Here is a 12,390-nt window from a genome sequence, read left to right as displayed (position 1 = left end):
AAGAAACTTTTAGCTTCTTCTAAATTAGGACCTACTCGAGGTAAGACTTTAGTCTTAAAAGGAACACGTTGCCTTGGATCGGTCGAGTTGGTCTTTTAAGCGTTTGTAACCGTTTGTTACACAATAGTAAATTCTGATGATCCATACAAGTATCACTCGAAATTGCGTGGTTTTCCTTTTACCTCGTCGACAAATCGATCGGTCAATTATTATGGAGTCAAATTCCTCCCATAAAAATGACCGACCGTGTTAGTTCGCAAAGTAAAAGAAAACACGCAATTTCGAAACATCTTTCTGTGCATTTTATAACCAACGGTTACAAACGCTTTTCAAAGACCAACTCGACCGATCAAAGGCAACGTATTCCTTTAATTCTTTGTGAAATCCAGCCCTGGTTTCCTGATAAATCCATACATTATTTATTTCTAGTGTGGCAACTGTCCGAATACAACGATTGACTGTACTAGTAACCGTCAGTGTGTTACTGCTGATGGTGTGGGCCGTCCTGTCAGTCTCATGAACCGCGTATTTCCAGCTCCAAGTATACAGGTGAGTGCAAGGTTTTGATTTATACACTGTTCTTCACGTAAGACTGGTCCGCTAGGGTAAAAACAGGTATTGATTTTACAGAACCAGTGATTTCATTGGATACTTTGTTTTATTTGATCATCGTACGGTGACTAATCTGTATCGGTCGCCTTCATGCAGCAGCGTGCACTTGGTCATAGTTGAGAGGTTTCGCAAGCGTGCGGATTCAGATACAGAGGGATATGATAACCGTATCCGTTTACGTCAGGCGTGTGTTGGATTTTGTTTCACATATATAGGTACATGTATAATAATGTTTCACTTGAGTGCGCTTGCAGCATTCATCATGACTGTTTTCTGACAAACATGACCGATAGAGACACTGCATTTTCTCATCGTTTTGCTTGCAATGAATAAACAGATTCTATCTTCTTGTGTATCAAGCACGATACCAGTGGAAGCATTCCATGGGTAATGTTTTTGATCTGGGACAAAAGATACATTTTAACGTCTGCAAAATATTATCCGTTTTTCTACGACGTGTATGAGCTCCCGTATCCGTTGCTAACGTGTATGCAAAATACGATAATCGCGGATACGCGTCACGTGAACACACAAAGTGTCGACGTAGCGGTATCTCTATCTATATCCGTACACTTGCGAAACCTCTCTAGTGTATAAAATTCATTTACGTAGGATTTGATTGCGAATCTCCGTGTGAAATGAATGCGAGGTCAAAGGTGGTTATGGACGGGAATGACGTATAATGCTCCAGGCAAATCTCTGGCGTTATTCACATCGAAGTGTGACTTCTTGGCCCTAATACCCTTTGCAAACCCTAAGCAAAGAATCTGCGCTTATTTTACAGAGTTCGGCGATAAGCAGAGCCATGAAGTAGAACCCAGATGTTCGGGTTACCTTCATGTGTTGCTTGTCCTCGTTGTAAAACACAACGCGAATTACTTCAATAGAGGGCGCTGTGCAATTTTTTTGTAATAATAGGCCGTGTCCGAAACGGCGACTTCGGCTACAGCTACGGCTAGATCGCGCGCGTCTGCCTGTTCTTCAACACTGGTAGATGCGCTGATCTAGACGTAGCTGTAGCTGTAGCCGAAGTCGTCGTTTCGGACACGGCCTTATTGTGTCTGGATGTCGGGATTAAATTTTCGTGTCACTATCAAAATATTGAAGCATATAACTTTACCTACCTCAAACAAATACCAATTTAAACTGTAAACATATTTTTACCGGCCACCCATTGCCAAGTTTTTGAGGTTTTTTTTATGATCCCATTGTCGTTCCAACTGAATAAAAGTGGGAAAAACTGAATTCTTAACACGTATTTTCCGCCCAAAGTAATTGTTGAAATGATATCTCACGTCTGGGTTGTTGAAGCGACTATACCACCTGGGGTTGATTTCACAAAGAGTTAAGACTAGTCTTATCTCGAGTTAGGACTACCCTTAGGTTTTTAATCCTAGGACTAGTTTATAATTCTTTGTGAGATCAACCCCCTGACCATACAAAGTTTTTTTCAAGATTATTAAAGTTTCCTGGCCATGACTGATGTCACTTTTGATCCTCAGATTTGCACCGGTGATACAGTCATAGTCAACATAGTGAACCGAATGTCTAACAACGAAGGGACATCAATCCACTGGCACGGTTTGTTCATGAATGGTACCCAGTACATGGACGGCCTGCCAATGGTCACCCAGTGCCCCATCCCCTCACCAGGGCAATTCCAGTACAATTTTACGCAATACGAGCCCGGCACGCATTGGTTCCACTCCCACAGCGGACTGCAGCGTGGAGATGGCTTGATGGGGTCGTTCATCATCCGTGAGAGCACTCGAAGCGACCCTCATGGCAGCTTGTACGATGTAGACCAGGCAGAGGATGTGATCTTCCTGAACGACTGGTACCATGAAACAATGGTCACGCTCTTTGAGGAGGAGACTTGGGCTGCAAGCTTCCCTAACGTTGGCTCCATCTTGATCAATGGTAAATACATAGTTGCACGTACCACCAGGGTTCAGTTTCATAGAGCTGCTTAAGCAGACAATTTTGCTGACAGAGTTTGTTTTAAGCAAAATATTGCAGGATACCAGTCACAAATTGCACACAAGTGACTTTGTATTTTGACCGTTAACCTGATTCTGACTTTGAGTGACCAGAAGATGGACCTATTTCGTTATGCCCCTCTGGTAATCTGATAGGCTAACACACGGTCACGTGGGGTGAAATAGCATACTTTTATAGCATCGTGTTGGTTTACAAGGTGCTGTGGTGCAGACGCTGCCAATATTGCACAGATATGACTCTAATTTTGCATGATGTTTAACACTGACATTTTGAAGACAGGGTAATAGTTTGTGTCTCTTTCTCTCTTCAGGCAAAGGTGTATTGGAAGGCGGTAGTTTTCCTCACCCCCCTGTGGAAGTCTTCAATGTCAGACGAGGTTTAAGATATCGGTTCCGAGTTATCAGCGGAGCTGCTCATTCTGCAATATGCAATTCTCGGTAGTGAACCATTCGCTGCTCATGATTGCTAGTGACGGCGCTGCGTTCGAACCTCTGGCAGTGGACTATTTCCGAATCAGCTCGGGTGAGAGATATGACTTCGTTCTGACGGCCAACCAGTCCATCGCTAACTACGAGATACAAGTGGTTGGTTTAGATTGCACGAACGATGCAGGGGGGCCAACTAAGCAGGTGGCTTTCCTGCACTACGATGAAGCAGCTGAAGCTCCAGCCTCTGATGTTCCTCTACCAGATATTGTGCAGTTAGGCAACAAGAACGATAGGTGGAAGGCTTTTCCCGATAGGTCTCTGGCTGAAATTAACGCGTTGACGGGTAAGGAATACTCAAAACAAATTTTAAGTCAAAAAGGGCAGGGAAATGTTCATCCCCGCGTCTTGAGTCACTTTGCACGAATAACAACTCAAACGCAAATTTACCTCCTATTTGTTTATAAAGAGTGCATATAGATATACTTATTATGAATCAAAAGGTAAAATCGTCTCTACGCTAAATTTGTCATACAACGACGCAGAACCAAACTAGTTCCACTCAAAAGATCACAGTCATGATTCCCATACAGCTCTAGTTTTTTTCAATGCATTTGTTGTTTGGACAGCTTCGTAGTAGAGCCGCCATCCCAAACGACTTGAATGAGGTGCATGCAAGTTGAGGGGCCGGACGAAACTCGGTGCGTGGCCTCTCCTTCAAGTTGCTTGGGATATAGTGGCGCGACGAAGCTGTCCCAGTCTGTAGCCTAATTTTCTAATCCTGATCCCTATATACACAGGTCGGGGTTTTCAATACCGGGATACAACCTTAAATGAGGAGTCTCCAGATCCGTACTATTTGAAGGTAGACTTCGGGAATCGCATCGATCCGACCACAAACAAGTCACGATTGTATCCCCAGATCAATGATATATCATTCCACTTCCCGACTTCCCCACTGCTGTCTCAGTACAAAGACACTCCGGCGAGTTCCTTCTGCAACCAAGAAAGCGTCCGCCAAGGTGAATGCAACGGGGAGAAACTGTGCAAATGTATCCATACGATTGAGCTCCAGCTGAACCAGGTATGGCTATAGGTAGATGGATGGTTGGTTGGAAAATAGATGCGAGTAATAATTTAAAGGAACACGTTGCCTTGGATCGGTCGAGTTGGTCTTTGAAAAGACCAACTCGACCGATCCAAGGCAACGTGTTCCTTTAATAACTGCATTTATAGAACACCTCCAAAAGAAGGTCTCCAAGCGCTCATAAGAACCAAAGCCAACTATGTATCGATGAAATGAACAAAAATGCTTTGAGATGACTTTTAAAACTTGAGATAGTGGTAGCTTGTTTGATGTGTAGAGGGAGATTGTTTCATAAATGGGGTGCAGCAAATTGAAAACTACGTTGACCATTATGTTTGGGTGGTATGCATTATGTTTGGGTGGGATGGGTAGGTATTACGCAAGAGAATGGTTGGTTGTTTGGAAAGTGATGATTTGTTGGTTGGACGGACAGAATGTTTATATTTTGGATACAGATGACTAAAGTGGTTCGTTTGATGATTGGCTCCCCCTACACCGTGATTGCCGGATTGGGCTTGGGAGAGCTATGGGGAGATACGGCTCTAGGCAAATTCTCGTCTATAAAACAAACAATGATGCGTTTCATTTGTTTTCTCCTGTTTCCAGCGTATAGAAATCATCCTGTTCAACCCTAATATAGAAGGCTTTTCCGTGTTGCATCCTATGCATCTTCATGGCATGCAGTATAAGATTTTAGCAATGGACAGGATTGAGAACGCAAGCATCGAGAATATCCGCCAATTATACAGACAGGGTAAGTATAAATGCTTATCTTTTTTCTCTAAGTTACTTTAATTTATGATGCAAAAAAAATACATAAATTAAGAAACACAATGTCATAATACTGCAATGTTGCTTTTTACAAAAAATTGGCCAAGGTTTTGGCTAACAAAATGGCGGACAGGAGACGTGCGTGTATGTGAGCTGCGCGTTGTGAATGGTGCAAGGCTCGTGCGTATTTGAACTTCCGGGACTCATAGTGTGGTCTCTACCCATAGAGTTATATATAAGAACTAGAGGGCGCACTGGCCTGTATACGCGCCCCGGCATGCGCGCAGGCAGCCATTTTCTAAGTTGACAAAACAGCATAGAGTAAGGCCGTGTCCTAACGGAAGAAATCATACAATCTTATATTTTATGGAGATTGCACTGTCTCATTCCTGTGACCTTTTGATATGATGAAAGGGGCACATGCCAAAACTTGTCCAGCTTTTATTTTCATAATTCTTGGATTTATGTGGAAATTATGACACAAAAATGGCAACTTTCCCATAGCACCAGTGTAGTATCTTGCCTGCCAGAATACTCAAAGAATGTACAAGGTCACACTTATTGTAAACAAAGTTCACATGGTGTTATACGGTGTTGGTCCTGTACATCAATAACTTATTTTTGTTTCGTTAGGCAAAATTATACGGAACCCCAATGGCCCCTACAAAGACGTGGTGATCGTACCGAACGGTGGATACACAATCTTCCAGGTTAATGCATGGAACCCCGGATGGTGGATTTTCCACTGCCACATCGAATTTCATCTTGAGGTAAATTAGTTTTACAGGAAAGAGGTTGTGGACGGAGCAACATTTCCGCTTTCAAAGTAGGAATCTTGGTGTGAATGATAGATGGATTGTTTTCGGTAAAGTTAAAATAATTCTTATTCAATTTTAAGCACCCAGAGATGTGAGCTAATTCAAGTAAGCTTGTGTCTAACAATCTCGACAAACAAAGCATTATGTTCATCATTAAACATAGATTATTGGTCAAGATTAATTTACCAAACCTTATTGTTTCCTAATGTCACGGCACCGTTTGGCACGAGAATAAATTAATGTTTATTAAGCTTGGTGTTAACCTATTGTCGGTGTAATTAGCGGGCAGTTATGTAATTTTTTGCTTTAATTGAACACAATTCCTACACACATAATCTAAACGGGATAGATAATGGACAATCTAATAGTAGACTTTGAAAAACGATATTGTGAGATTGAACGAAGATTCACTTGCTTACACTATCCTACTTTATTTTCCAGTGGGTTTCAATACGGGGTTTTGCTTTTGAAAGCTTTTGTGTTCGGGTGCCGATTTGCGGGTCAATGACTCAACCCAAACTGAAAGGGTATTTACCTACAGCTAGCTGTTTGGATTATTTAACTAGGGATCATGTCGATTTGGGAGATTTTTTTTGACTGAACAAAAAGATGAAGTAAAACCAACTGTTATAGGATTTGAGGCTGTTGTAATTTTATAGGCTCAATGACCTGCGTTTTGAACTAAGCATCTTAGTAAAGTAAACACCCTGATATTATAGACGATAAAACCAAATTGATGATTAGCTGTGTTGTTTGTTGTTGTGATTTACAGGAGGGAATGGCATTATTGTTCCACGTCGGTGAACAGAGGGATCTGCCCCCCATACCGCCGGCTTTCCCTAAGTGTGGAGTGTGGCCTCCTAACACACCGGTGCTTACAGAAACTATGGAGGAAGAAGAAGCCGAGCCCCCATTACCAGAAAACTGTCCATCTGTAAGGATTTCTCCACCAGACCTAATACATCTGGTCTGGATAATCCCGATCACATTGGTGATAGGCTTGGTCATTGGGGTGGTTATCATGAAGTTTCTGTGTATAAAGGGATCCAGGCCAGCTGGTAGCTTTTCAGCTGTCCCATCGGCAGATCCTACTGCTGATACACCTTTGTAGATTTGGGTAAGATGGGTTGATAGATTCCTGTCTAATATTTTGTTTGTTGGTTCGTTCGTTTGGTTTGGTTTGGTTTGGGTTGGTTTTGTTTTGTTATATTGTTTGTTCTTGGCTAATTGTGGCTTCCTATGCCTACATACAGCGCATATCCGTCGATCAGTGATGCTCATGCGCTTTAACTTTTGCTCCATGCTTTAAAGACATTGGACACTATTGGTAAGTGTCAAAGACCAGTCTTCTCACTTGGTGTATCTCAACATAGGCATAAAATAACAGACCTGTGAAAATTTGAGCTCGATTGGTCGTCGGAGTTGCGAGATAACTATGAAACAAACAAAAAACCTTGTCACACGTAGTTGTGTGCTTTCAGATGCTTGATTTCAAAATAATTATAAATCTGAGGTCACGAAATCAAATTAGTGGAAAATTACTTCTTTCTCGACAACTACGTCACTTCAGAGGGAGCCGTTTCTCACAATGTTTTATACTATCAATCTCTCCCCATTACTCGTTACCAAGTGAGGTTTTATACTATCAACCTCTCCCAAGTACTTGTTACCAAGTGAGGTTTTATGCTAATAATTAGTTTGAGTAATTACCAATAGTGCTCACTGCCTTTAACATTCAGTGTTTTTCTGCAAGGTATGTGTGACTACTTTTGATTTATGAGACCTATACTAATTTTACACAGCACCATGCATGTAATGGCTTGCAAGATGCTTTGACGCCAATCAAGGCAGGAACACCAGCATGCCGATAAGCGCACTGGGTTCTTTTACGTGTGTTGCACACAACACTAAATTACATTATGATAAGAAATATTTAATAACCAATGTAATCGGAACCCGGTACAATTTTAAAGATGCTATGTCCGATTTTTGGCCAATTTAACCCAACATGTTTGATTTAAAATTCAATAGGTATTTTGATGGGGGTCGAGAAAGTTACAAGCTTTCATTTGAGCCATTGCTCGAAAAAGTCCGTCAATTATTAGTAGCAGTAAAATAAAGTGCTCAAAATTATTTTTTGTCGGGATCCCGACAATATATCACGTGACCAATTCTTATGTGTTTAATAAGAAACGTTTTAAATTTTTGTCATGGTTCCTGACCATTAAAAGTAAAATTTAAACTTGTTTTCGTTAGAGCGGGTGATACTCTTTGAAATACCATTTTACTCAAACAAATCTATTTTTCAATGTTTGGGGCCAACAAATCTGACATAGCATCTTTAAGAGCACGTTTCTGAGTTGACTCCAGTTTCCTCGAGTTCTCTTAGACTTGATTTCTCCTCATTGTAAAGTGTCACGAATTTTTTCTTCGATTCTTTTTTTTTAAAAGGTCATGAGTTTTCCCGTCAAGCTTTGCTGCACTCAGAGTTGGATTTCAACAAAACCTTTGTGTTTTGGCAGCCAGCTCATAATAGAAAGTATATGCAATCTTACCATGACTACGCGTCTTTTCGCCCGGCGAAACATGACGTATATACAGTGTTTTGTCAACAGAGGGCGGTTTGAGTGTAAACACCGGTCACATCGTCTACACAGTATACTTTCCCGAGCTCTGTGAAAAAAATCACAGGCATATTACTCTTGTGGGATTCGAACCCACGAGTGAATTCGAACCCACGACCTTTGCAATTCTAGAGTAGTGCTTTATAAACTACGAGATTTCCCGGTAGCTAGAGGTGGTTTGAATACTGTACTTAAAGGCGGTGTACACTATTGGTAATTACTCAAAATAATTATTAGCATAAAACCTTTCTTGGTGACGAGTAATGGGGAGAGGTTGATGGTATACAACATTGTGAGAAACGGCTCCCTCTGAAGTGCCATAGTTTTCGAGAAAGAAGTAACTTTCCACGAATTTGATTTCGAGACCTCATGTTTAGAACTTGAGGTCTCGGAAATCAACCATCTAAGCGCACACAACTTCGTGTGACAAGGGTGTCGTCATCTTTCATTATTATCTCGCAACTTTGATGACCGATTGAGCTCAAATTTTCACAGGTTAGTTATTTTATGTAATGCTGAGATACACCAACTGTGAAGGCTAGTCTTTGACAATTACCAATAGTGTCCATCCACTGCCTTTTAGCAGCGGGTACCGCAACGATTTAAATGTCCTTCTATTAATTAACATCCGACTAAATACAGTGTGAAGCCACGTTTTAAAATAATAACTTGACCACCCTGCCACCGAGTGTCGAACCGCTAATATAACTTTACCTATACTCAAAATAACATGAACGACTAGAGTAAAACTCTAGGATAAATGGTATATCAGACGTTATAAACTTAAAATAAGCTTAATTTGCATTTAAAGGGCTTCGTCACATGAGGCAACTTTTTACTTTGTTATACTCTTGTTTACTACCGTGTTTGCTATGTGCTTTCTATTTTTTGTTTAGTTAGTGACGTTGTCATAACGTCTTGCAAACTGCTTTTTTACTTAACATTTAAGATAATCTAGAGAGTTGGGGGACCGCCATAAATCTTGTGATAATTTTATTATCATAAGTTCGTATCTAGCTGTGCTATCTTAAGGCTTAATTGCAATGAACGCTATTGGTCATTTCTCAAAATATTTTGTTAGCATAAAAACTTACTTGAAACGAGCAATGAAGACTAGAGCTGTTGATAGTATGAAACATTGTGAGAAACGGCTCCTCTTAAATGAAGTAGTTTTTGAGAAAGAAGTAAATTCTCACTAAAATTTATTCGAATTGAAATCGAGACCTAAGCTCTGAAGTGTCGAATTCAAACATCTTAAGGCACACCACCTGTGCAACAATGGTAATTATTTTTCTTGTTCCATTATTCTCTCGCAATTACGACGACCAATTGAGTTCGTTATACTGAACTACAGGTTTGTTAGTGGGATTTGATGTGGGGATACACCAAGTGAGAAGACTGGTCTGTGCGGTACCTAAATGTAGCCCGAGTCCTAAATGTAGCCTGACCTAAATGTAGCTCAGGCAACATTTAGGGCTCGGGCTACATTTAGGTGCCGCACATTGGTCTTTGACAATTACCAAAGGTGTCCAACGCCTTCAAACTAACAGTTTCTTAAAGGCAGTGAACACTATTGGTAATTACTCGAAATAATTATTAGCACAAAAACCTTACTTGGTGACGAGTAATGGGGAGAGGTTGATAGTATAAAACATTGTGAGAAACGGCTCCCTCTGAAGTGTTATAGTTTTCGATAAAGAAGTAATTTTCCACGAATTTGATTTCGAGACCTCAGATTTAGAACTTGAGGTCTCGAAATCAACCATGAAACGCACACAACTTCGTGTGACAAGAGTGTTTTTTTTTCCTTTCATTATTACCTCGTAAGTTCAATGAACGATTGAGCTCAAATTTTCACAGGTTTGTTATTTTATGCATATGTTGAGATACACCAACTGTAAAGGCTAGTCTTTGACAAGTACCAATAGTGTCCACTGCCTTTAAAGTATTCGTAGTGATCATGAGATGCCCAAAAAATGTGCCTATGTGTTTGTTTTATGTTCATGGTTTATTTATAAAAAACAATGTCATCGCAGTACCGCTGAATTGCGACATAACAGTCGTTAAAAATAATTATTACAATAATTATTAAAAGCTTTATAAAAGGAAGTACCTTATAATAAAAAACATGATAATAACCCAAAAACGAAGGACCTGGCAGAAATGTACAAACAGTATGATTTATATACAATTAAAAACACGAAAAAAGAGAGCAACCTAAAGTTGTGACTTAATATAATTATTTGCCTCAACTGAAGAGATGTTTTAGTAGTTTTAGTTCTGTTATAGGCCTAGTGCTTGCTACTGGTAAATACATTACACATTGTAGTATCTTAAAGGCAGTGGACACTATTGGTAATTGTCAAAGACTAGATTTCACTGTTAGTGTATCTCAACTTATGCATAAAATAACTAACCTGTGAAAATTTGAGCTTAATCGGCCGTCGAGATAATAATGAAAGAAAAAAACACCCTTGTAACACGAAGTTGTGTGCGTTTAGATGGTTGATTTCGAGACCTCAAGTTCTAAACTTGAGGTCTCGAAATCAAATTCGTGGAAAATTGCTTCTTTCTCGAAAACTATGGCACTTCAGAATGAGCCGTTTCTCACATTGCTTTAAACCATCAACGTCTCCCCATTACTCGTCACCAAGATACGTTTTATGCTAATAATTATTTTGAGTAATAACCAATAGTGTCCACTGCCTTTAAATATCTTAAAACTATCACGCAGTTTATACAAGGACATTTTGATCTCCATTTGGACCAATTTCTGAGAATTTTGTTGCAATTTGCTTCTTTCATAAGTCTATAATTAGCTAAAAAATATAGAAGTTGTCAAATTACTCAGGGGTGATGAATAATAAACTACTTCCTAACTTCGTATATAGTTATGAGAGAAACAATTGATTTGAGCTAGGTGTTTGCATTTATTATTATTATTCTTTTAGCATCTTTTCAAAGTAAGCATGTAGAACGACTTCATACCTAAAGTAACAGAAGCCCCCCTCGCAAAGAAATGCACTCCATCGCGCTATTATTATACTAAGCTCGGTGATAGCTAAGGGTACACCCCACCAAATAGGAGAAAACAGAGCGTCGAGCTCATTAATATTTTATATTAGACAGATTTGAGAGCCCCCAGAAAGTGTTTCAGTTTAAAAATGTTGTCCAATTATACTCAGACTCCATAAAATAAACAAGACACAATTGTTGGAATACTGCCACAGTCTGAAGACCACTGACTTTAATATGGATTTAAAATGCGAACTTATCAGAAAACTGATCAAGGCGCCCACACAAAAAGAAAACGTACAATTGAAAATGAAGAATAAACATAATTGTGCCGGATACCGAATTGGGCAAACCGGACACAGGAAAACAAGCGGGTACACCTGACCCCTAAACCAGGATGCACTTGCACCCAAACCTGGGTTTAACAGACCCAAAAACCAGGATGCACTTGCACCCGAACACGGGTTCAATTTGACCCCAAAAATAGCTGCATATAGCAGCCACAAACGCAATATAATTTGTGAAGGCCTACACCAGATAAATGTTACTGTGTTTTGTAGAAGTTATTAAGTTGACAATATTATACACTGTTTAATTACACAGAGTCAAATGATACAGTTGCGCTTCCACCGATGAAACCTCAGTCGGAATCATAGCCTCATGACACTTTCGAACGCTATGGCAACAATACCAAAACCAATTAACAAATTCCATTGGTGTATATAATTATTAAAGGTTGTTCAATAAACGCCAAAAACGGGGAAAATGACTGTGTGAACCCTCCAATTATGCCATTGCAGCAAAACAGCAACCATAAAATAGTGCCAAATAACCGGTGGAGTAAGTGGGATGGTGGTGGGAAAATTAAAAACATCTATTCCAAACGAATGACTGTGACGAAGTGAGAGATAAAATTAACAAGCCCGCCAAAACAAAACTTCTGGCGCTTTGATTGGTTGAAACAAAAACAATGTAATACATCGATGTGCTACCTAAATGTAATACAGCATGACCCAGAAACACAGCTATGAGTTTGG

At 39.9% G+C, this 12,390-nt stretch overlaps 1 pseudogene; it reads left to right on the top strand.

The window, feature by feature from the left end:
- Positions 1-11,248, top strand: part of LOC139940332 (uncharacterized) — an 18,107-nt pseudogene extending 6,859 nt beyond the window's left edge.
- The last annotated feature ends 1,142 nt before the right edge of the window (positions 11,249-12,390 follow it).

This window comes from Asterias amurensis, chromosome 8 (assembly GCF_032118995.1).
Source record: "Asterias amurensis chromosome 8, ASM3211899v1".
Classification (NCBI taxonomy): domain Eukaryota; kingdom Metazoa; phylum Echinodermata; class Asteroidea; order Forcipulatida; family Asteriidae; genus Asterias; species Asterias amurensis.
This window is presented reverse-complemented; position numbering and strand designations above follow the sequence as displayed.